This window comes from Numida meleagris, chromosome 2 (assembly GCF_002078875.1).
Source record: "Numida meleagris isolate 19003 breed g44 Domestic line chromosome 2, NumMel1.0, whole genome shotgun sequence".
Lineage (NCBI taxonomy): Eukaryota > Metazoa > Chordata > Aves > Galliformes > Numididae > Numida > Numida meleagris.
In genome coordinates this window covers 31611294-31634877 of record NC_034410.1, presented here as the reverse complement: position 1 = coordinate 31634877, position 23584 = coordinate 31611294, and the positions used below count along the sequence as shown (strand labels likewise).

At 40.4% G+C, this 23584-nt stretch overlaps 1 long non-coding RNA gene across 1 annotated transcript in view; it reads right to left on the bottom strand.

The window, feature by feature from the left end:
- LOC110393944 overlaps positions 1–23584 on the bottom strand; it is a 143845-nt gene that overhangs the window by 112252 nt on the left and 8009 nt on the right. Inside the window, exon 3 of the long non-coding RNA XR_002435276.1 lies at positions 6145–6486. This is a non-coding gene — a long non-coding RNA (uncharacterized LOC110393944). The remainder of the gene's footprint in view (positions 1–6144; positions 6487–23584) is intronic.

Below are 23584 nucleotides of genomic sequence, written 5' to 3'. Positions count from 1 at the left end.
TCTAAAGCTTGGGATAAGAATGCATCTCTTAAGTGCTACTTGTGAAATGACACTTGTGCCCAGACCCCTTTGATCTAGGGGAAGCATGTTAGTTGATTTGTCTGGACTTTCACAGCTGCATGCACCAGTGGACTATAATTCTCCAGAATCATCTTCAAGTCTTTTTAAATGTTATTGAAACTCTTTCTTCAGTAGATCTCCAGAAAATGAACATTTGTAGTATAATGAAAGAAAGAAGAAACGTTTCCTCTGGAAAGATAACGACTAAAGGCCTAGCTGAGAGTTGATAAATCTTTTTTCAGCAGTAGCATTAACCTGAAATCTACTGTTACATGCAACTGCTGATGGAGACGCACAGCAGTGAATGCACTGGTAGACTAATAGGAAACAGTCTTCCTCTGTGCCTGGCTGTAGCCTATGTCATTTACAGTGTAAAGCAGTATTTTAGTGTTTTAATTGCCTTTTTTTTTTTCCAGACTAAGCAAATTGTTCAGATGAATGTATTTACTGTGTATCAACAGTAAGGCACAACTTAGAGCTATCAATCTTGTAAATTAAAAGAATTCAAAGTCTTGTTTGCTGTACGTGTCTGAAACTGAGAAATGGTGGGGCCATACAGGCTTTGTGTCACAAGCAAAAGCTCAGCATGAAGAAAGTAAATGCTAATGGAGCTGGTGTGAAAAGTACTTAGAAGCGTGGCAGAGTTAGAAAGTATTTTGAACTAGAACCAGCAAAGCTAGGCTCTTTTCCCAGTGTTATCTTGGCTGTGCTTCTTTAATTGGATAGAGGTGAAAACTCAAAATACCTTGAAGCTGTAGCTGTGCTGTGAAGTTCGTGGAGTTCTCAAGTTATGTCAGATAGAACAGAATGTTTAGCAATCAAGTTGAAAGGGACTGCTGTTTGCAATCAGTGAAAAGAAGACTATTGCTAAGTCTCAGTGGTTGCTTCATTATGTTCTGTGATTTTTCTTAATTTTTTCAGATTGAATGCACAAGTAGTGTTTTATGCTAATAGGAAGGCAGAGTTGATATTAACCATGGCAAACAAAAGCCAGCAGAACTTAAGATATACCTTCAAGCTGTAGTTGTTAGTTACTGCACAATTTTCAGGAGTGTTTTTATAGCACTTCTATGGCTACGTATAGCTTGTTGGTTTTCACTGTGTCAGAAGCCTGATAGAGCAGCCCTAGGTGCAGAACATAACCTTACCCGGCTCTGCAGTCTTCTTAAGATGGAGTATAGAAGAGTACTATGAAACTGTTCCCTTGGCACCTTTGTGAAACCACAAGACTTTGATTTTTCAAGCTGTTCTTCTTTCCTGATTAGGGTGGAGAAGAAACAATATAGAGCGGAGGATTTTGCAGTTAGATGCCACTTAAGTCTGCACAAATAAAGTTACATCCCATCAGAAGAAAACTCCAGGAAAAGGCAGAATGATCCTTTGTCCTAAGGTAGTTAGTAGACTTAGTTTAGTTTGGTTTTATCTGTGTATCTTAGAGCCTTTTAACAGGAGTTGTGTCCAAGCTTATGCATGCCACTGGAGGTGGAGAAAACTGAACTTTTTCATTCTAGATTGGTGATACATCCTTATTTATGTTTTGGAGAAAAGACCTCGCTGTTAAAATGTCATCTTTCTATGCATACAGTGCTGGATAGCAACAGTTCACAAGATTTGTTGTAGTAAAAAGCTAGCTTCCATTCTACTTGATACCATCGGGCAAGCATGCTACCACAGCATTGCTACAAGTGGCTCAGCGAAGTAAGAATATTGAAATGGAAGAATGTAGAACTGTCACTTGTTGAGGTTATTATGAATGTAAGTACCTGGGTGGGGTTTTTTGATGGTTTGTTGGTTGGTTGGGTTTTTTGTTTTTTGGGTTTTTTTTTTTTTTGGAAGGGGGCAGGATTAGGGAGGGAACCAGATTGGTTGAAAAACCAAGATTTTGTTCTTTGGTTTCAAGTTTTACTGAATAGCAAGTTTATGTTTTATGAGGTAGCAAGTGTAGTGTTTTTTCAGTCTAAACACATACGTGGTATTTCAGTAGTTGCTTTATGATTACAGATTAAGGAATCAAGGCATCAAACATCGCACAATCCTGAAAAGATGGGAGTTTGATGGGGGCTGTATCTTTAAAGCTGCTCTTGCAACGTAGTTATGCAAATGCATTAAGACTGGCAGTGTCACTAATAACAAAAAGGGGAATTTTAAAAATACACCTTTTCAAAGCATTAGTTTTCAAAGCCAGAATGAAACAGGAGAATTTTGAAATTATGGAAGTTATTAGTTATGCATCCTGGTGAAATTTAGTGATACAGAAGCTCCATTTTAGAGTGACAGTTCATGTGATCTCACTACGAACAGCTACGTTTGGGAAACCTCCATTTGTAGCAATTCACACCATTGTAGAGAGACACTTTAGCTAAAGATTTGGGTTTTTTGTTTGTTTTTTTTTCTTATAAAGTATAGCATCAGTGGTCCAAAACAAATGTGAAACATTAGGCCCCTCTTACAGAGGGGAAGGGAAATAGAACTTGTGAAGGAATTGTCAGATATTCTGGTTTTATCATATATATCAAAGGCCATTAAAGTGCACAAGTTTACCTGTATTAAGCCTAGTCACTTGCCATTAAAATGCATCCAAAAAACTTCCAGGACCAAAACCAACAGAATTATCTGTGTTGCTGCACATAGGATGAGTTGAACAGTTTAAAACCAATGCCCTGAGAACCAAGAAATTCTGAGTGGAGAGCAGCCCAGGGCTAGCAAGAAGAATGTTAACCCTGAGAAACTGTATGCAGTTATGTCCTTTTCCAGCACTGTAATGGCTGAATCAGGACTGCACATGGCTACATCCATCTGCTCATGATTCACTGCTTACCTGTAAGTACCTGCATGGTTTGTTTTTTTTTTTTTTCCCCCACAATTGTTTTGATCTGAAATGGAGAAAATATAATGATTGCCTTCCAAATAATTAGTTTCTGGTTAGAGGTCTCATCAGAGGTAAGAGACTTGGATTATATTGTTGCTTTGGTGGCAGGATACCAATTGACATCCCTCAATTTCTAGAATACTGTTTTAAACATCAAGGTGAACACATGTGCTAGAACGAAGATGTTCTCTGCTTCCTTTAGTGCTGTCATGCAAAAGCAGAACCAGAAAGAAAACAAGCAATGAGCTAACTGTAGCACAGCGTTCAGAACATACCTTGGAGCAGGGAAGAAGTTGTGTGCTTTCCAGGTGGTTTATGTGTTTAATTTTAAACAGTCTTGTATAAAAATAAACTTGGCAATGGAGATCAGAAATCAATACTCAAGGGATTCTACATCTCATTAACAGTATTCGCTGCAGCTTTCAACTGTGGGCCAGTGTTTGTTTGATGAGGCAATGTGAACTCCTGCTTTCTTACCATCAGAATCACCCACTTTCTGGATGTATTTTCTCCCTCCTCATCATCCAGATCTTGAAACATACTTTTGTACGTTAGACTGTGCTGCCCTCATCTCGCCATGCTGCCCATCATTGGGTTATAAGCCCCCAAAAGCTGTTGAATGGAAACATTGAACAGTGTTCCCATCTTTACGGTACCCTACAGAAATTTACTGCTTGTGTCCTCAGTCAATTGTGACTCATGACAATTTCTTTTAACAAGTCTGATGGTTATTAATCTGTCTTCCATTGACTTTTATTGATCTTCTTTAATTCTAAGTTTTTAATAGGGCTAGCTCAAGCAGATAGAGTTTTACATGGCTTTTAGCTGCACTATGTCAGGCCTTCTTTAAGGTGAGCTGCAACGTGAGTGCTGAGCAATAATTTGGCTCCACTGTACCTGATAAGTAGTGCTTCCAGACAAATAAGAAAAATGCACTACATATGGTGAATTTTAAAAAAATATCGTTGGTGTCACCTTTGTGTCAGTGGTAGCCTCAAGAGCCTGGTGCTTTTACCCAGACTTCATTGCAGCCAAGTGCTGACATTGACTGGAACCAGCCTTTCCCTGAAAGCTTTTCTTGCATTTTTCATTCCACTGCAGATTCGTTGCTCAGAGAACAGAAGGAAATGGAAATCAGACTTCTCCATATTGTAACATGTTCCTTATGGGACTCTGACGTTTTAAGTCCAATTATGTTGTCAGCTTACCTGCTACTGATATTTAATCTGCAGATTTTGCTAGTGCTATTTTTAAAGGAAAGGTACCATATTTTCAGTTCTACAGCTTTTTGCCATAGTCACTAATTTTTAATTCTGACTCTCATGTACAAGTGTTCATTGGTTAGTTTACCTACTAGGTCTTTCTATTCTTTTATGTTACTTTTATAATTTATACTTCTTTTGTATTGGCTGAACTGCAGACACTTCACTGCTCAGATGAACTCTTTAATTTAAACGTCTCTTAATTCTGTAGTGGACTTTAAAAAAAAAGTTTCTGAAAAATCATTTAACTTGAAAGTGCTTATTTCATTGTCTTTATCATTGTTTATTTATTTATTTTTAATTCACTGGAGAGTTTGCTTTTTAACAATCCTTCGCATAATTGCATTTTACTTGATTACTTTGTGTATGGCACTCTTTTTGACCCAGGTATTCTTATGTATTGAACAGGGATTGTGTCGTTCACTAGGATACCTGGAAATTATTTTTTCTAATGAGCTTTGGGAACTTGCTTCCAAAAAGCAATCACCTTAGGTGCTGACCTCTCTAGCTAGCTGATCTCTTTGTTGCTTACACCAAATGAACAGAAGAGGGAGCCAATGTACTAAAAAGCAGAAGTGCGTAACGTGCACTTGAAGGTAATTTTGAACGAGCCTTCCACCGTTTGAAAGGCAACATTCATTTGTAGAAAAAGCACTTTTACTGTAAGTGCTCAGCAAAAAGCGCTGGAGATGATAAGTACAGCTGAATGCATTGAAATGTCTGAAATAATTTTAGGGTCTTCTGAATTCTTAAACTGATACGTGTTTCATATTTCATCAGGCTAGCTCAAGTTTGAAGTAGCTTATATTAAATTTCATCTTACTCATATTGTAAAAGATTCAGTTAAGAAGGATAATGTTACTTTCTGACTATTGAAAGAATCTTAATCAAAAGTGGGGATCTCCAATGCATACTCTGGCTTTGTTCCTGCTGTGGAGCTCACCTCGCTATTCTCATTTGAAGAATCATGTCTGAAATGGATATACAGATTGTAGTAGTTTCTCCACTAGCATTTAGGTAGGAACATGTCAACCTTTGTTAAAAATAAGCTTTATCCTGTTTTTAATACTGTTACATGAATGATGTTTGATGACAGAAGTAAATTGCTTGGAAAACCATGATATATCATATAATACAAGTATACAAGTATATATTAGCATTGTTGCAATTTAAGGTCCTAGGGAAATTAACACTTACAGTCTTGAGTCAGAATCTTAATCAGCTAGGATATGTAGTTAGCTGGGTCAACCATCTCAATGGCTTTTCTGGCACATACCTAAATATAAGGTGTTTGCAGCTTCAAGATCATGTTGTTTTTCACGTCAAACCATACTGATTGCAACTCAAGCTACAATTGTAAATGTGAGCGCCAATCAGGAATCCCATCTTCTACAATTTTCTAAAAAAAAAATGGCCAGCTTTACAATACACAAGGCCTTGAGCCTTTGTGAGTGTTCAAATCTTGCATTAGGTCTAAGCTTGTTTTTCAGTGCCTATTAGAAGCCATGTGAGCAAACATTAAAATTCTAGTTCATATGTGTATGTGCTGCCACTGTGAGTTCTCAGAAAGATGACACATCTCTCTACAGCAGCATGCCGATGACACATCAGAAACAACTCCCCATAGAACAAAGCAATCCAAAGGCTGGGCTTTGCAGTTGAAAGATTCTTCCACGACAGAAAATCCATAGAGGATAGCAAGAAGCCTTCAACAACCAAACAGTCATAGGATAGAAATCAAGATAACACAAATGAAGGAAAGAAAGGGGAAACAAAGTGGAAATGAAACAAGGTTAGTAAAGGATGAGATGTTACATATTCTCATTACATGTTCAGCATTTGTCAGGATTAGCACCGTGTCCATGCTTTAGCCTACTTAGTAGATGCCTAGTGCTGCAGTCTGAAAGGAGAAGCAATGGAAGCCTAGAAACAAGCAGAAATAAACTCACCTACCTTCAACTGAAGGTTTAGCAACTCCATTGTGTTCAGTGACTTTTCCTTTGGTTGGATGCATTTAATTTTGCTTCAGCTGGTGAAATCACCCAGATGAGGCTACCTCTGGCTCCAGCAGTCTGTGTTTTGCTGTCACTTATTTTAGTGTAATATGTTCCACGTTAGCAAATCAGTCAGCTGAGACATGGTGTGATATTTACTCAGTGCATGTATCAAAAGATATTTTGTAGGGCTGCAAGCTCTGATCCTTCTTCTGCAACGCTGGAGCCCAACGTCTCTGCTTATGCAATGTGCTTGAGTTTCGCCACAGTTGGTGGAATAACTTTAAGCTTCAAATCCTACCTGAAAAGTAGAAGGCAGTGATCTGCACTAGCTATTGTTAGCGGAATATGGGTAAAAGGGCAACAAAGAAGGACTCAAGAACAGTGGAAATTAGTCATGCAGTAGAATCAGCATTAGAAACAACCTCTGTTTCTTAGCTAGAAATTTAAAAAAGCATCAATGTGGAGGGGAGTATGGCCTAAACTGTATTCACATTGCAGGTTTTTTAAAATTATTCTTACTTATGGAAGCTAATTCTCTGAGGCGCTCTGTGCCAATGCAGAAATCACTTGGAAGTCTTGTCATCGACAAAGATAAAAAGCCACAAAGCCCAGTGAATTTGCACTGGCTACAGTGAGGTCTGGTTCTTAGCTGATTTAATCAGTTATTTTTCTTTTTCTAGACCAAGTATCCTAAAGCTATGATTGATCAGATTAGCCAATTTTCTGTTTTTCTCTCAGGAAATGGTTTCCAACAGCTTCTCTTCTTTATTACAAGATTTTGAGAAACCTATTAGTTTGGTAAAACAGTTGGTTTTATTACATCAATCAAAACTCACAGCAACTGTAAATGTCTCTTTGTTCATGTCTGTCATTCTGACTCAGTAATCACCCTGGAAAAGAAAAATGAGGGAAAGTTCCACACTTCACAGGTAGATACCCAGAAATAGGATGCATTTTTTTTCCATCCACTCCAGCTCTCCTGAGACCAAGCAATAGATGGGTGGGTATGCATTTGTAAGCTTGCTTGCTTTTCAGAGTCTGAAAACACAAACAGATTTATTCCAAGCTTACATGCTTAGAAATAATACCTGTGACACAATGTTTTCTCCCTTCTCCGGTTTCCCTCTGAACAGAGAAGAGAGAAACATTTTGATTCTGTCAGTTCAGGAAGAGAGAAGAGATGGGGTGTATGGTGGACTGCTTGCTGGGAGAGAATTTAAAAGCCCTACTTAGAAAATGATTTCTTAGTGTAAATCAGTGCTGTGTATAGCACTTCGGCATTTCCAGAACGAAAAATGACCACAACCACCTTAGCAGAAGCTGTTACCAGTTGGTCCACTGTGATGTGAGGGTTATGCCTGGGAGAGTTTCCAGTTTGGGCTGGTATGCTATGAGATGTTTTGCCACCCAGAGCAATCTTTGATTTTGATCTTCCCACTGCCTGTTAGCATTAGCGTCTCCACTGCCCCTCTGTCTCCTCTCACTGCATCTCTTCTTCTGCTTGGATGAGCAGGAATTCTACCAGCTCTTGGGCATGTTTGGCTCCTTCCAAAAGGAAAAGAGTCTCCACTGATATTCCAGATGAGTGTGATTTTCTTTCCACTGCATTACAATTTCCAAACATCCTTTCTTTCTAAACTCAGGGTTACAGATTTTGGTTCTTACTTTTAAGAGCAACACAGGATGCTCTCTGGAGCAATGACTTCTTGCCTAGTCTTTGATTTCTCCAGGTCTCTCTTAGGCAATCCAAACACTCTTGTTTGTTTTACTGAAAGAGTTGGGCTCATCATATTCTGTAATGTCATCCAAGTTTGAGGGGTGGCTTGAGTGGTGTTTATGCTGGATTGGGTGCTCTTTTTTTTTTTTTTTTTTTTTTTTTTCAAGGGCTAATCATTTTTAATTTGGAAAGTCTCTGAATGGTTCCATCAGTCCCTTACTTGTGGAAGAAGAAGAAAATAATATAATCACAAGGGATTTGTATTTCTTCCCATTTATCTTACTGGAAAGTGACTCGGAGACTTCTGCTATTGGCTAATTTTTAGGTAATAAATTCTTATTTCTTTACCTGCAGAAGTTCTGTTTATTGGTGCATATCAAAGACTCACTTTCTCTTCATTTTTGGGCATAATGTAATTCTAGAGATAGTAAGTTCATTGAAAATAGTAGTAAATATCAAGCATATGATTTATGACAGCATTCAACATCAAAAGGTTTCAAAGACGTTTTTCCTAACTTTCAGTAAAGCAGATGCAGAAATCTAAGCAAAAGCTTTATGCTAGCACAATGAGAATCTATACCGTGGGAGTTTCATATTATAGCTACGTGTCCACAGAAAATCAAATATATTGCTAAAACTAGCTAGTAGCTAGCAAATGCCTGTTTTAAGCTATTTTTAACAGAGCTCCTGCGTGAACACAATAGTTTGTTCATTTTTAAAAAATATTTTTATTTAACCGAGGCCCTTGTCTCTCTCACACACACAAGTGTGGAAGAGGAAAGAGTGCTCACAAACTCTGACTGCTGTATAACACACTTTTCCATAACTGCACTCACAGTGCAAATGATGTGAGTTTCTGTTTCCTGTGACTTGTTCACGCAGTTACTTTCCATCTGCAGAGGAGGAAACAACCTTCTTTTTTGTGAAGCCACCTTTTAAAGGAAGGCCTGGTGTTTTGTTGCTTCAGCCCATCTTTTCCAGTAATAGGCATTCAGTAGGTAGAATTGTCTGAGTCTGTTCAGCCTTGTGCCAGTCAGTGAAATTTTCTTTTCAAGAGGTGCAGGGGTTTCATTTGATTAATGGAAGAGGAAAATTCATTACTCCCAGGATGGTGTCCACTTTGAACTGTAAAATTAAGTACTTTTAACTTTCTAACTGGGGACAAATATTATGTGTTTGTTTAATATTTGCAAGTGGGTGGAGTTTTTCTATCTTCCCAGGCTCGGTAGCAACTACATAGTAATACAAGTGATCTGTAAGTATTTAATAGCATTTGGTTTCCTTACGCATCAGTGGATATATGAGACTGTGAACCTGCCAATATATGTTTAATCACAGAAAACACAAATGCCAGTAAGTTCACGAAGTATATACAAAGTATGTTAAAGTTGTGTCCTCAGCTGTTTATTTCTTGTCAGTCTTAGGAAATCCATGATCTTAAAAATTGTCTGATGCCAACTGGAAATTTTTGTGGCCACGTATCTCAAACCTGGGTGCCTAAAATTAGGCTGCTATACCCACGCTTCAGTGGTAAAGATTTACTCCAGTTGGCTTTGGTGTTAGTTCCGCATTACCATGACCAAAATGAGAACCCTCTCCTGAGCATTGTATTGGCTGGGAAAGCTGGGTGTAGATCATGGTATCAGGGCATCTCAATACGGGCTTGCAAAGCTGATGTATACATGTCAGGCCTGAAGGCTTAGGATTTATTTTTTCAACTTTTATAGTTTCTTGCTGATACGTCCTTTTCAAGATTATTTTCCTTATACTTTCGAAGTCTGCCTCAGAAACACTCAGACTTCAATATTTGTATTCCTCGTTTGAATTCTGTTTTAGGGACAACATAGCAGAGGCATTGCAATACTTACAAAGAAGTTAACATTTCACTGCTGTTGTCTTGAGTCTCTGATACCCAGAAAATCTAATTTAATAACTGAAGTAACAACTTTGTTTAAAGACATCGTTTACCTGGAAGCCCAGCTTTATGTTCTAGAGGGATTGGTTCTTCATCCTTCCTTTATCCAGAATTAAACAGTCCATTCAGAAAGAACTTGTCTACTGCGAATGGGTAATAAACTTCTTCCTCCAGCTCCTTCTGAAATAGTGGTTTGTCTGCTTTCTCTGGATGAAATCTTGTCTTTGTATTGCTCTGCTGTTTGCTCACTGATTGCTATCTCAAATACAGCCATATTCTACTCCTGCCTCAGTGTTTGTACTAGAGAATAAAAGCCTGCACAATATAAGTTACTAGGATAATAAGTTCAGGCTTGGTGCATTGATTTTTTTTATTATTTTTTTAAAGTAATGACTCCTGGTAGTTCAGAACTAATAAATGGGACATTGGATAAAGATACCCAGCTCTGGACAATGTTTTCAGAAATCCTGTTTTTGCAGCTCCATTTTTACTTTTCATATGCATCATTTTATCAGTGTGTGTGAAGCTCAAGAGGAAAATAATCAGCTTTTGTGGGATTTAGAGCTTGCAGTGCTCCTCTGTTTCTAAGCGTTCAAGTAATAAAGGCTTTGGTAATCATCTCCAGCATACAGTTTTACTGGCTTTCCAAAGCCGTTATTGCTGTTAAGCTTAATGGCTACTCTACAACTTAGGAGCAGCTATGAGAATCAAAAAGGATGACACCACAACTATAGACTGAAATCCAGAAAGCTATGGTTCCTTCTCCAAGAGAATTATTGAGTGCATTAGCAGAACATGACTTCATTAACAGCATTAAAAGTTAGCATTTACGGGAAGGCAGGCTCTACTTTGGCTCATATTTCATTAAATGACAACAACTTTTTGAATATTTGAACTAACACGCATCGACAGTGAGTTTAGGGCACAGGTCTAAAAGCATTTAAGACTACAGCAATGTTCTTTAAAACAATATGAAGAATTGTTATTGCACTCATATTTTTTTTGAATTTTAAAAAGGCATTTTCCAGAATGTTTAGTATTTACTATTGTTCATATATTATTAAAACCACAGCCAAGATCATATGTTTCTGAGCCAATTTTGTTGCCCAGTATCTTTCTAAAAAAATTGTCTTTTATTCTTCAATTTTTCCTTTATAGTAGAAAAAGAAACAGATCCTAAATTTTGCTCCTTTGTGGCTTTTATAGTTTTGCATAGGGATGGCTCAGTTTGGAGATGGTGGGATTGGACTGTGTCCTTCTGGTTCTCCTCCATCCTCATCTTTATACCACAGACTGGAATGAGTGAAGATTTCTTATTTCCATCTGGCCAGCAAAGAGTCCTCTCCTAGGTAGCTGTCACAGCTGCTGCTACCACGAGATTCAGCTTTCGTGACATTATCCTTTCTGGGGACAGTGAGACAGATCTCATGCAAGCCACCTAACTGCATAAGGATACACCACTCCCAAAGACTATTATTGTTTCAGCCAGCAAAACAATAGCAATCATATTTCTTAGCTGTGTGGACAATACTTTTTTTTCTCTTCAGCCTCATGATTGTTGCATGAATAATTGCTACAATTTTTATTTAAGACAGCATCATTCAATGTTTCAGAAAATCAAGATCAATTTCAATTAGGCTTTTCCAATTATCTTTTACTTATAGGGAAAAAAAATCAAAGTGGGTAAGAATGCTATTGTGTCTCTTGGGGTTTCTTGCTTACAGTTGTAAGGCTTGATTCTCTTCTCTTCTACAGTGATACATATCAGGCATAAATGCAAAGCATAATGTAAATGTACGCTGGTGTAAAAGCAGAGAGGAGAGAGGAAAGAATTTGGCTGCATAAAGCGCATCTTTGAAGCAGACAGAGCAAAGACAGGAGGTCCATGAAGCTTGAAGTGGTGCAGGAATTGGAACTCAAATCCAGCAGAGAAGCACTAGAGGTAACTGGTTTGGTGTTCCTGCCAACTCTCTCCACAGTTACACATTTTTGGGTACAGCTCTTCAGACAAGAAAACATACAGATGAGCCACTTGCAGACAGAAAGGGAAAATAACCATCTGCACAAGCTTTCCCTGCACTTCTAGGGACTGCAAGAGGAGAGGGAGGGCCGATTGGCTGCCCCTGTGTCCTGCCTGGGGCTGAGTGGCCACAGACTTAGCACATCTCACTGTGACCTAGAGAACCCAGAGGGGCTGGATCCCAGGGGTACCTCTCAGCAGCTGCGATGCCCAAGGCAGGCACTGCATATCTGCAAGGAGCTTCCTTCACCATGCTGTAGCCTGGAGCAGCTGATGGAAAGCAGACTTCTCTCCTGGGCAGTTAGAGAAGTTGCACAAGTGTCACTTGCTGTCACCACATCCTAACAGAGGCAGAGGTCTCATCTGTAAGGGAGCTGAGCGCTGTCGCTGCCATACTGAAAGGGAAGAAAGATGAAGTTTAAAGAAATGTGAGAAGAAAGCAGGAAAATAAATAACGTCAGGAGTCAAGCTAAGAGCAAGCCTGTCCTTCTGCCATTGCAGTGAAGGAGTGGGGACAATAAATCAGCAAGAACTAGACAGAGGACAGAGTATTGCGTCAGTGAACAGTGGAAACTGAAAATGTACATTTGTGTCTCAAATATTCACTTTGTTGCTCACATTTAATTTTCTACCAGTGCTTTCAATAATAATGGCCATTAAACAATACCATGTGTATACACTGTGGGGAGAAGAGTCAGTACAAATTTGGGGGGCACCAGGAATGTTATGGGTGAGCTCCGTATCCAGTGCCTTCTCAATGGAGAAATGCAGAGACGCTGGAATAAAAGGGTGAAAACTGAAGTGAGGAAAGGAGAAAGGGAAACAGGAAAGGGCAAAGGGAAGGTTAAGAGATTTCATGGAGAAAGAATGTCCTCGAGAGTCCATTCCTCAAGAAGAAAAGGACAAAAGGATAAAACAGTGAGAGGGAAGGACAGATACTGAAGTGATCAGATGGAAATTAGAGAGACAGACCTGATAACTTCTATTGAGAGGCAGCGCTGAAGGGAGACCAACTCATAAGGAAAGCAGAAGGTTTTAGGAAAGGGGAGTGGGGAAAGCAAATAAAATTTAAAAGGACCAGACTTCCAGGAGAAATGTGAGAAAGTAAAGACTACAGAAAATTCACCCAGACATAAAACAATCAAAGAAAAAAGGAAGAATCATAGCAGGAGCAGAACATCTGGCCTATCCAGCATGTTGCCTCATGAGTGAATGGTTAATGGCTTGCTTCCTTCCCTAGACTGTTCGTTTGAATAGTCAGCAGTTTTCACTGACTCACTCTTGCAGTTAATATCCATGTTACACTAGATGATGCTGTTGTTAAGCTGTACTAAGTGGAAGTGCTCTGCAGACACGACTCCATGTGACATTTGTTCTAACTGTCATTAACCTGTCACGGCATGATGTGTGTTTGTAATGTGAAGGTTGATGGTGTGGGAGAAAGTGTGCTGGGTTAAGACAGTCCTGTAGATGCTGATTCATGCAAAACTAGGAAGGAAGTTTTCCTTCCTCTTCCTTCCTTCCTTCTTTCTTCTTTCTTTCCTTCCTTCCTTCCTTCCTTCCTTCTTTACCTTCCTTACCTTCCTTCTTTCCTTTTACTTCCTTCCTTCCTTCTCCATCCTTCCCCCCTTCCTTTTCTTTCTTTCCTTTCTGCCTGCCTGCCTGCTTGTTCCCAGATGAGTCTGCCAATTCACAATTCATGTGCAGTGGCCCCAGCAGCTCCAAAGGACTTTATTGCTCACAGTGAGATCAGGAGATCTTCACACCTTTGGCTCCCAACCAAGATTCTCTATGAGATGCCAGGCTGGCGGGTGGCAGCAGCTGTCCTGCAACACCGATATGGTATTGATTCAGTTCTTCTTCCATCCTGAGCACAGCAGGGCTTTGTTCCTCTGTTCCAAGTGAAGCAGCAGCACAGGCCTGAGGCAGAGCAGTGTGTCAGGGAATGCCTGAGGAGTTCTGTAGGCATTGTACCCCATGCTGCAAAGCTGTGCTATTGATTTTGCTCCCCTCTCTTGTCACCAAACCGCATCAAGGCTCAGGTCTCCTAAAAGCTACATTAGAAGGCCATTAGCAACGGATCCACTGCACCTCCACATGTTGTTCAGAAAGCTTGCAGGATTAGATAGGCCTAATGTGGTAAGACAGTGTATAAACTTTCTCTGTGATTGCTGAAAATCTTTTTTGCTACGCCAGGCTTTGCCTGTCCTGAGAGAGAAAGGGTATTGTGCCAAATTCCATCCTGAGTGCAGCTCCATATATCATTGTTAATGCTTAGCTTATTAGAATTATGGACAAGTAAGAGCAGCCTAAATGAGCAATAGTGTGTATTTAACTATGCATGAGGTATGATTTGCACAGCACAAGGGCTGTGTGTTGGATGTGCTCTCTGTAAATGCAGTAATGAAGCTGTTTCCTGGGGAGCACTCACTTCCCTCTAGCTGAATGACAAGAAATCCTTTTTGGCATTGTATGGCAATGATACTGCAAGTTTTGAAGTGAAGAAATAAACTTGAAAACCTAATCTAACACATAACAGTAGCTTGCTGATCACAGACCATATAATTTTTTTTGAGGTAAATCACTTTCATCTAGACAACAGCAATTAATGCTTAGACACAGAGATGTAGGGGGCAGACTGAGAGGAGAGTAATGTCTTCTTCCCTGTGTCTCATAAACTCAATATCCAGAATGTACATAGTGCCGCTTAACCTTCGACAACATCCTTTGAAGAACACATTGCAAATGTTCTGGACATTTGCTTCTTAAAGGACGACTGAATTGAAAATGGTCATGATTTATTCTTGCCTTGTTTGTTGCAAGATCCTGAGTGAGATTCAGCCCTCCTTAGGGCAGCTTTGCACTGCGCTCTGGGCAGGATGCTCTTGACAAGGGCATAGCTGGTGTTCTGTTTGTGGACTATACTGCAAGGGGACTTAGGCAGCAAAAGCCAATCTCTGCTTGCTCTGTGATCTTTTTTTATGTAAGTCAGAAAAAGCTAAGGGCAAAAAAGCCCACAACATTTAGTCTGTAAAGAATATACTGCCTACAGCCTGTGTTAAAATAATGTTTGGCAAACAGAAATTAAACAAGAAATCAAATCGACTCCTGCTAAAAAATCCCTAATCAGGCCTTAATGTTAAAGAAAATGAGTGAGGGGATTAGCCACTCTGGCTAGCACCCTTTGAGTTTGCTGTTTGTTACTGATGCTAGAAGTCCAAGTTGGCACTCAGAATCCAGCTTTACAAGCATTACCCTACTTTCACCTTTTCCTGAAATGTACTGTAATATAACTGGGCTCTCATCTACTTTGTCCTGAGTAATGAGCTTCTATCATCCTAATTCTGCTAAGAAAATGAAAGGAGACATCATCGCGTCCACTGGATTTAGCTTATACCTGAAACTTACTGTTCTTTCTCCAGCCTCCTTTTTGCACTGTCCTTCCTTACATTCCATTTTCATTTCTATTATTCTTCCTTCTCTCTCTCTCTCTTTTTGAGCAGGTAAGACCACACACCTCCATGACACCTGGATTAGAAAGCTGTGCCTTAAAGAGGCTGAATGCTAATACCATCTCACCCAGTTCTGCAGGCTGTGGATTTATCCTAGCTGCAAGGGTGCAAGGACCGCTGCAGAAGCACAAGCCTCATCTGCACCACCTATGCTTTCTCTCTGCTGGATGCACTTTGTTTTGTCTTTGCAGAAACACAACTGATTTCTCAGCAACTACAGTGAAAGATCGTGCTGTCTGCTCTTCTCTTCTACAGACTTCCCCGATCAGATAAGAGCACCAAGAAGGGTTCCTGTCTCAATGCTGCCAGGCCAGACTGATCCATCTTGATGCAGGGAAAATCAGATTTGTCCCCCTTCTGTGTATCTTACACGCACAGATGTGCACACACACACATGCACAGATTTCTTACCTGTCCTTTCCAGTGCCTCTGGGACTGATTGCCACACCAGCACAGTATAGCACAGAGGAAGGTGGTTCCCCTTTCCTGTATGCTTAGATTTGTCCAGTGACATCCCACAATGTGAAAGAGCCAAGATACAAAGCAGCCCCTGCAATCTGCTGTTTGTATCTGACAAGCTGCACCACACATTGAGAATATCAGCAGATGCTGCGTTCCCCTACCTGTACCCAACCTGCTCATCATTGTCTGTCCAAGGACTGAGCAGACCTGGCTGGACCCATCACTCCAAGCTGCTCTTAACTATTTACTGTCATGCAAAAGGTGATTGTGCTAGCCCCACTCCTTTGTCTTCCCCATTTCACCTCTGAAATTAGCCCAGCTCTGACCATGGGAACATCCTTCACTTATAGGCCATTATGTAGGCAGATGAGAGCACTGTTGGAATTCTTCTGCCTGTATCTGTTGGAGGAGGCAGCTGATCTGCAGAGCCCGGGGCCTAATTCTTCAGCATGACTGAAGCTGGGATGGAAATTTCTCCCACACACTTCAGGTCATGCAGAAGCCAGAATGGAGAAAACATTTGCTGTAACAGATAGAAGAAGTAGACCATAGTCAATCCCAAACTGCAGGTAAGTGCATGCTATGAGATTAGGTAAGCATGTCAAAAGATTCAAAGACTGATGCAAACTGTATGGTTTCTAGAAGAGTCCTAGTTTCAGCTTTCCTCATTAGAAAATACAAGTCTCTGTATTTTCATCAATGGAAAAGTTTAAAACAGGAGTGAAGCAGGTGTCAGGAATAATCCCCATATTCTCCCTGCTGCCAGTGTCCTTGGAAGCCACAATGGATTTGACATTTTCTTCCTTTAATTATGTCAATTTTCATTTTCTGGCTGTTCATAAGGAAGCTATTAGGCTGGAACAGCTGGTGGAGCCATGTAAAATGAACTCCAGCCTTGCCCAGGCTGATGCGTCTGATGCTGACATCCCATCCTGAAGCCGAGTGCAGAAGGCTGAAAGCTGGATATGCCCTGGAGATCAGTTCATCCTGTCTTCCTTGGGGTTTATCTTCTTAGGCCTTGCAGAGATGGATTTATAGGGGGAAGTCAGGAGGAGTGTAATGCTCCTCCATCTATAAGTACCATAGTATATTTTGCATCATGAGACAGGGAAGCAACCATAGTACTGCTTTCCGTCCCAAAGCACCATCATAACCACTTTATAACTAACCCAGAGCCACGGACATGTATATACAGTACAGCTGGAAAATCCTACCTACCTCCTACTCCCCATTTTCCACCCCAGTGAACATGGAGCAATTTCTTGAATGAAGGCAAATCTGCCCTGGCTGGTAAAAGTCACCCCAGCTGAAACAGAGGGTGATCCCTATGTCAGCAGAGGTGGTTTACCCTAAGTACAGTTGTTTGTGTGGTGTTGTTCTAGGGCAGCTACCTCCAGGCTTCTGCCTTGGAATTTTTATCTCAGGGCATGTTTGGTTAGTGTTTTTGCTCTGGTTTTACCTGTTCTCTGAGTGATATTATGCAGCCTCTAGTACTTCCAGCACAGCATGTGGCTGTAATTTGCCCAAGACACTTTCTGTCCTGTCACTCTGAGTGCTCTTTACTTAAATTAAGACTGTGTTTCAAGGGGAAAATCAGCAATGCTATGGTGAGTCAAACAGAAGCATGAAGTCAGCTGGCATAACTTAACAAGAGAGAAAACTGTGTGTTGAAAATTCATCCTGCAAAATGCCTTTGGTTCAATGTAGGGCACTCTTTCACCACGGACTAAGTCCCTCAGGATTAAGGACCACTTAAGTCACATTAGGACCACTTTAATGCTAAATGAGGACATCCATTTGGGGCTTTAATACACATTGGCTGCCCATGGTCAGGTGAATTGGCTTAACATACTGAGCATCCCCTTGCAAACAAACCCTAAGTCTCCTTTGTTTTGCATTTTTGCAGTGTCCTACAGCAGAGGTCTGCTGTGTCACACCTGCTACCCCACGTGTCTAAAATCCTCTTTCCTTCCCTAAGTCACTGACTCATCCCTCTCATAAACTCTTGACTCTCTTTGCAAAGTTTGTAGGCTGCAAGCTATATAAAGAAACAAATTATGCTCAACTGTATTAGCAAGCAGCCCGGAGGGATTTTTTGTTTTCTTTTTCTTATATTTTTTTCTATGCAGCATCAGAAAACAATTTGCCCAAATCTTGAAACTTTCCGAAACACTTGACTCACATTCCTGATTTATCAGGACTACTTTAAGCCTTGAAATTACTGCACATGCCATTACTTCACTCTTTCGTTCACTGCCTTCTTTATTCAGAGTTGATGACTTTTTCAGAAATAATACAGATGATGTTACAATTAGATTATTTCACATTAGAATGGGCACATCCATCTACTCTCTCACTGTAATTAGAGAGAAAAGTTTCACATCTGAAAATAAATAGCCTAAGCATGAGGTGTTTTTGTGGAACAATACAGAACAAGTGGGAGGACAGGAATGCAGAAACAGAGCCAGGACTCTGAGTGGCAAAAATTGGCTCATCTCCATTAGCTTGCTAGAGCTACAATAGCTTGAACTCTCACATTTGGCAACAAGCTATGAAATGATTAAAAATGCATAAAACTAGGAGAAATGTATCCTTTTAAGCTGTTCTTTCAGTTGGAGCTCTAGAGGCAACAACAGTTTCAGAAACAAACTATCTAAACTTAGGTTTCTTTAATTGCACTTCTGGCTGCAACTCATGGGGGCTTACATCAGGGGAACCACACAGAACCAGGCTCTTAGTGACAGCTGGAGTGACGGGTAGACACCGGAGATAAGTGAAAAGACTTCTCCCTGTTGGAGTGATCTGAGTGACCCGGAAATATGATTACTCAGATTGATAATTTATGACTTGTAATTTATGTCATGCGGTAGCAAAGAGAGAATATGCAATAAATCTTTGGATTTTCTCCTCTTCTTTCTAGCATGGCGGCTTCATTTCCCAAGTTAGATTCTGGTGTAGTCTCTTCAAAAATGCCTGCTTTTCCTTAAAAAATTTGCAATGTGGGTTCCAAATTCAAGGTGCTGTTAGAAGTTGTATTCCCATCCTGCCAGTCATCACTAACTTGGTATCATGACTCCCCCACACCACAGCTTCTGCCTAGTTTCTCACAGGCAGATTTCTAGCTTTTGTAAATTGGTTGCCCTTCACTGGCATCTTCCAGATCATGGACAGTGCTCAATAAACAACCAAGCACCTAAAATCTTCTTCAGTAATCATTTTGTTAGCAATAAGAGGAGAAAAGCAGATCTTCATGAGCCAGTTTTCTAGTGGAGTATCTATGCACAGAAACGTGTCTTGAAGCAAGAGCTTGTTGACTTGTTTGGGGCTGTTCAAGGAAGTGAGGTCATTAAATCCAATTATTTCTACTGATCTTTACTTGAAAATTTTGTCTTTTCTATTTTCCTATAAGCCAAAAGATTCTATGACAGCCAGCATATCCTTAGAAAGAACTCACAATTGGTGTGATGTTTATTAGTCAGAAGTCTGTCAAAGCCTTTTCTCCTTATGACTCTCCAAAAATATTCTCGCGCCCTTTCATTTCTTTCCTGCTTTTGGCTGACAGCAGCTCTTCAATCTGCTTAATATAGCATGTAAATATCATGAATTTGCAGAATATAGAGCATCAAAGGAGAGAATTACATCTTACTATGCCTTCTCTCATTTCTCAGGCTAATTTAAAATGCTGTATGCTTCTGTTGCTGAATTGGAAACAAGTTGTTGTTTCGTTTTTGTTGTTGTTGCTGTTTAATTTAGATTATGTTTAAAAGTTAAGGGTATCTACATAGGAAATATTATAAGTATGAATCATCTTTGTTGCATTTTGTTCCTCCATGATGTTAGCAGTAGTGCTAGCGATCTCACCCAGCAAGGATGCTGTATGCGCTGTTCCATTCCCAGACATATGTCTGATAGCTGAGACTGGGACCAGTACTTGATTTCCAGAGCTGACAGCTGAGTTTCACACTTACATGACTCCTGTCCTGGAATATGCAGGACACAAGTATTCGTGCAGAGCTCTACTAAATTATTAAGGACTATTATTACGACGTTGTTGGGAAGCAAGACATTTCTATCCATTGTATGTTTAGCTATGCAAATGACCCAGGTGCTCATGTCAAATAGCTCATTTTATTATTATTATTAATGAATGAAGTATGTCAACAAGATTATTTTGTGTAGCTAGCCGAGGTTCCCTACAATGAGCAATCCAACAGTCACCTGTATTGCTGCTTTTCTCACAGAGGGAGACCATGAGAGCACTGCTAAGGACCAGAAGTTGCTCAGAATTGTTTATTGGTGATAAGGTTGAGATGTCTATGACATTTCAGATAATACCTGCAGTATGGGGGAGGCTGGGATGGGAAGAATCAGAACTGAGACTGAGAACTTGCATGGTGCCTCCCCCCACAGCCACGAGGGGCCATCTGGGCTCAGTGCCCAGGGAGTGCATTAGGGACTGCCAGCATCACTTATCTGCAGGCAGAAGGGAATGAGTAATGCTTTGGATGTCACCCTGCATCTCTCCTGCTGAGGAATGGTGCTGCAGCTGCAGAGGAGCCACCATCACCCTCTAGAGTCCAGGGTGGCAGCAGGAATACTGTCCCACTCAGTTCTGCCACTCAGACAAACCCTTGGCATAAGTGACACTATGGCCTTGATTAAGAAGAAATAAAGAACTGAGCCTGAGAATTTTTTTCTCTACATTTGGGGTGAATTTTTTTTGTTATTTGGAGCTCCATGAACATCCAACCCTTCTAGAGGTTCTCACTTCTTTAGATTCTCACTGTTCAGTGTTCAAAGATGCTAAGTTTGCACACTCTTCTTAGTGGTTTATTCCTCTTACAGAGAGAGTAGCATGTTTTCTTTTCTTGGTGTTTGTTTGTTTGCATAGTTTGGCTTGTTTTTGTGGTGTTTTTGTTTGGTTTGGTTGTTTTTTTTACTTTCATGTCTTCAGGAAATAAAGTCTTTAAGAGCTGTGCATCTCTTGGCCAATTTCTGCCAAGAAGGATAGTTGGGCAGAGATCTCAGAGGTGTGAAGGTCTAACAGGTGACTAGATGGGGGCAGAAGCCTACAGGCTGTAAGCAGGGAACATAAGGAGAGCTTTGGATGTTGCATGAACAGATTAAAGGACTGTAAGAGGAGTTTGAGGGGAGAAGGATTTAGGGCAAAGAATGGGGGCATAATGGCAATATTAGAAGAAACATAGCTGAGAATTGGATTACATGTACAGATTAGTGCTCAGGACAATGAAATTACATTTGTGTGGCATCAGGCTGAGTTTGCTTTACTGCCAGTGGAATAAGTTATTTCTCCCTTTAGTCACAATTGCTGTTGCTTTGTTTTTGCATTGGCTCCCTCATCAGCAATGACCTGAGAGGCAGATGCAATCTTCCATGGATGCTTGAAATTTTAGGCTGGCAAAAAATAGCACTTCCTAGCCAGGGAACAGCTCCCTGACAACTGCAGTAAGCAAATGGAGAAGTCCCAGGTCTAAAGAGCGTGTGCGTGTGCATGCATCCATGTGCGTGCGTGCATGCATCTCAGTAGCAGATCTCTTAGTGCAGTGATCTGTGCAAATTAAAGGCAGAAATCAGTAATGAGCCAGCCCATTTCAGCACAATGCTTACCAGAAGTGTGGTGTTTAACACTTTCTCCTGTTCTTGGCTTTTGATCTCTCTAGTGTGGGCGTTCTGCGAATGTGAATAGTCCTTATCAAGCTTGTGGCCTTGAAAGAGCTGCTGTCGTGCAAGAAAACAGACTATGCTTGTACAGCACTTGTGTCAGAGTCACTACAAGTCCACCACAAAGTTCTTAGTCACTTGCTTGGTGAATGAAGGTTTTTTTCACTTGGCAGGGTGCCTAGTTAGGAGTTAGTATCAACCAGAAATTAAATCTAGATCAGTTACCTACTTCCGGGAATAGCATTTGCCATACTGTTTCTATTGTCAAGGTAACTGTGTCACCCTTTTATAGTTCAGTGTTATGTTTTCATAAGACTTCAGATTTTCTGAAGTTGTAAAACAAATGGCAACAACAGTAATATTTGTGTGATCCTCCAAGAAAGTGGTGGGCTACTACAAAGTGAAAAGACTTGGGATAATGACCACTAGGCTTTTAGAATCCATGCTACTCATCATGTAAAGTACCATGAAACGTTACAAAACTTGGCATCAGCTCACACAAACAGATGTAACAGCAGACAACTCAGCAGTACAAGGCTCTGCAAACCCGTGTGACCTTAATGCAATAAAACCTAGAATGCATCCTCATGAGATCATGAATATATTGCTTTCAAATTCAGGCTGGCTCACATGGCATCTGCATGGCAGTTTCTGCAGAGAGCACAGCTACCATGCTACACAGTTACTTCTGCCCAAGATAGCCAGGAAGAGACTGCCATTGCTTTGGTTTCAGATGGGTTAATAGCAACTAAAACCCTCTTGCCTGTATTTTGCACAAGCTAAAACAGATGAGAATTACTTGATCTGGTGGTCAGGATGGCAGCATTATACCAGAAATGTACTGCTCCGTGCTTGTAATGCTTCAGCCCAGCTTAGAGTCTCTTTTGACTTTTTCTTCCTTTGTTTTTCTAGGAATGAATTTCCATTTACAGAGTTATTTCATCTGGATCAGATAGCTAAGCTTTATTTCTTTTATAATGGTTGAAAATTATTTACATCTATTCATTGGAAAGAGAGCCCCGAGTTTTGGGCATTCAAAACAGAAAACTATTTTTAGTTCATTTTCTTAAGGAAACAATGCCCACTCAGCCAAGTAGTTTGTTCACCCGTCTATCAGTTTGGTTCTAATAACTATGAATCTGCACACTGATTTCTGTAAAATTCGGCAAATTTGCAGTGTTCCTGCAAATCATCTAAATACGTGTGTTTAGATAGAAAGAGCCTATTATTTCCTTCATCATGCATAAAAAAAAAATCAGCCATTCTTTGCTCGTTTGGGTGAGAGCAGGCTGGCCTGTTAGTCTGTGCTACTAATTGATTGGCTGCAGAGGTGTAATACAGCTACAGCACATCTGGGCCCTTCCCCGCCTGCTAATTAGAGCACCCAGAGTGAGGTGAGCAGGAGAGCATAGGGATATGTAGAAAGATGAGGGGAAAACTAGGGTTATTGAAGGCCTGCTGGGGGCTTTGTAACAATCAGGTAGAGAAACAAATCTGTAAGAGATGAGGCTTCAGTAGTTCTGCTACTCATGAAATGCTGTCTTCTTTCCCCCAGGAGTATCTCACTCTGAACTTTTTTTGCCATTTATATTCAGAAACCTCACCTGAATGACTCAGATCTTTTCAGCTGGCACTTTGAAGATGTCATTGCCATTCAGCCTACATTTGCTGAATAAAAATGACAGCCACCTTTCCGGGCATCTCCTCCCTCGACTACTTGGGAACACAGAATCCCAAAAGCACACATCATTCTCCCCCCTCACTCACACACTGTCTGTGTCACTTTTCATCCTTTTCTTCTTTGGGAGAATGAATACTGAATATACATCTTTCACTGGAACAGGGGAACTTTTATGATGACAGTCATGATTTGTGAAAGTGCCAGCTGGCTATGTCTGGTTTGTTTCTCTTGTAAGATATTAAGAACTGCAAGCACACATTTTAGCAAGTATCTGCTAAATAAGGTGCTTTTCAAATTTAAGATCTTCTCTATCACAAGTACATCCACAAGTGACAGGATGGCAACCTGAGAAGGTGAGGGGGGGAGAAAGGGAAAAAACAGAGGGAAAACAGTACCGTGAATATTTG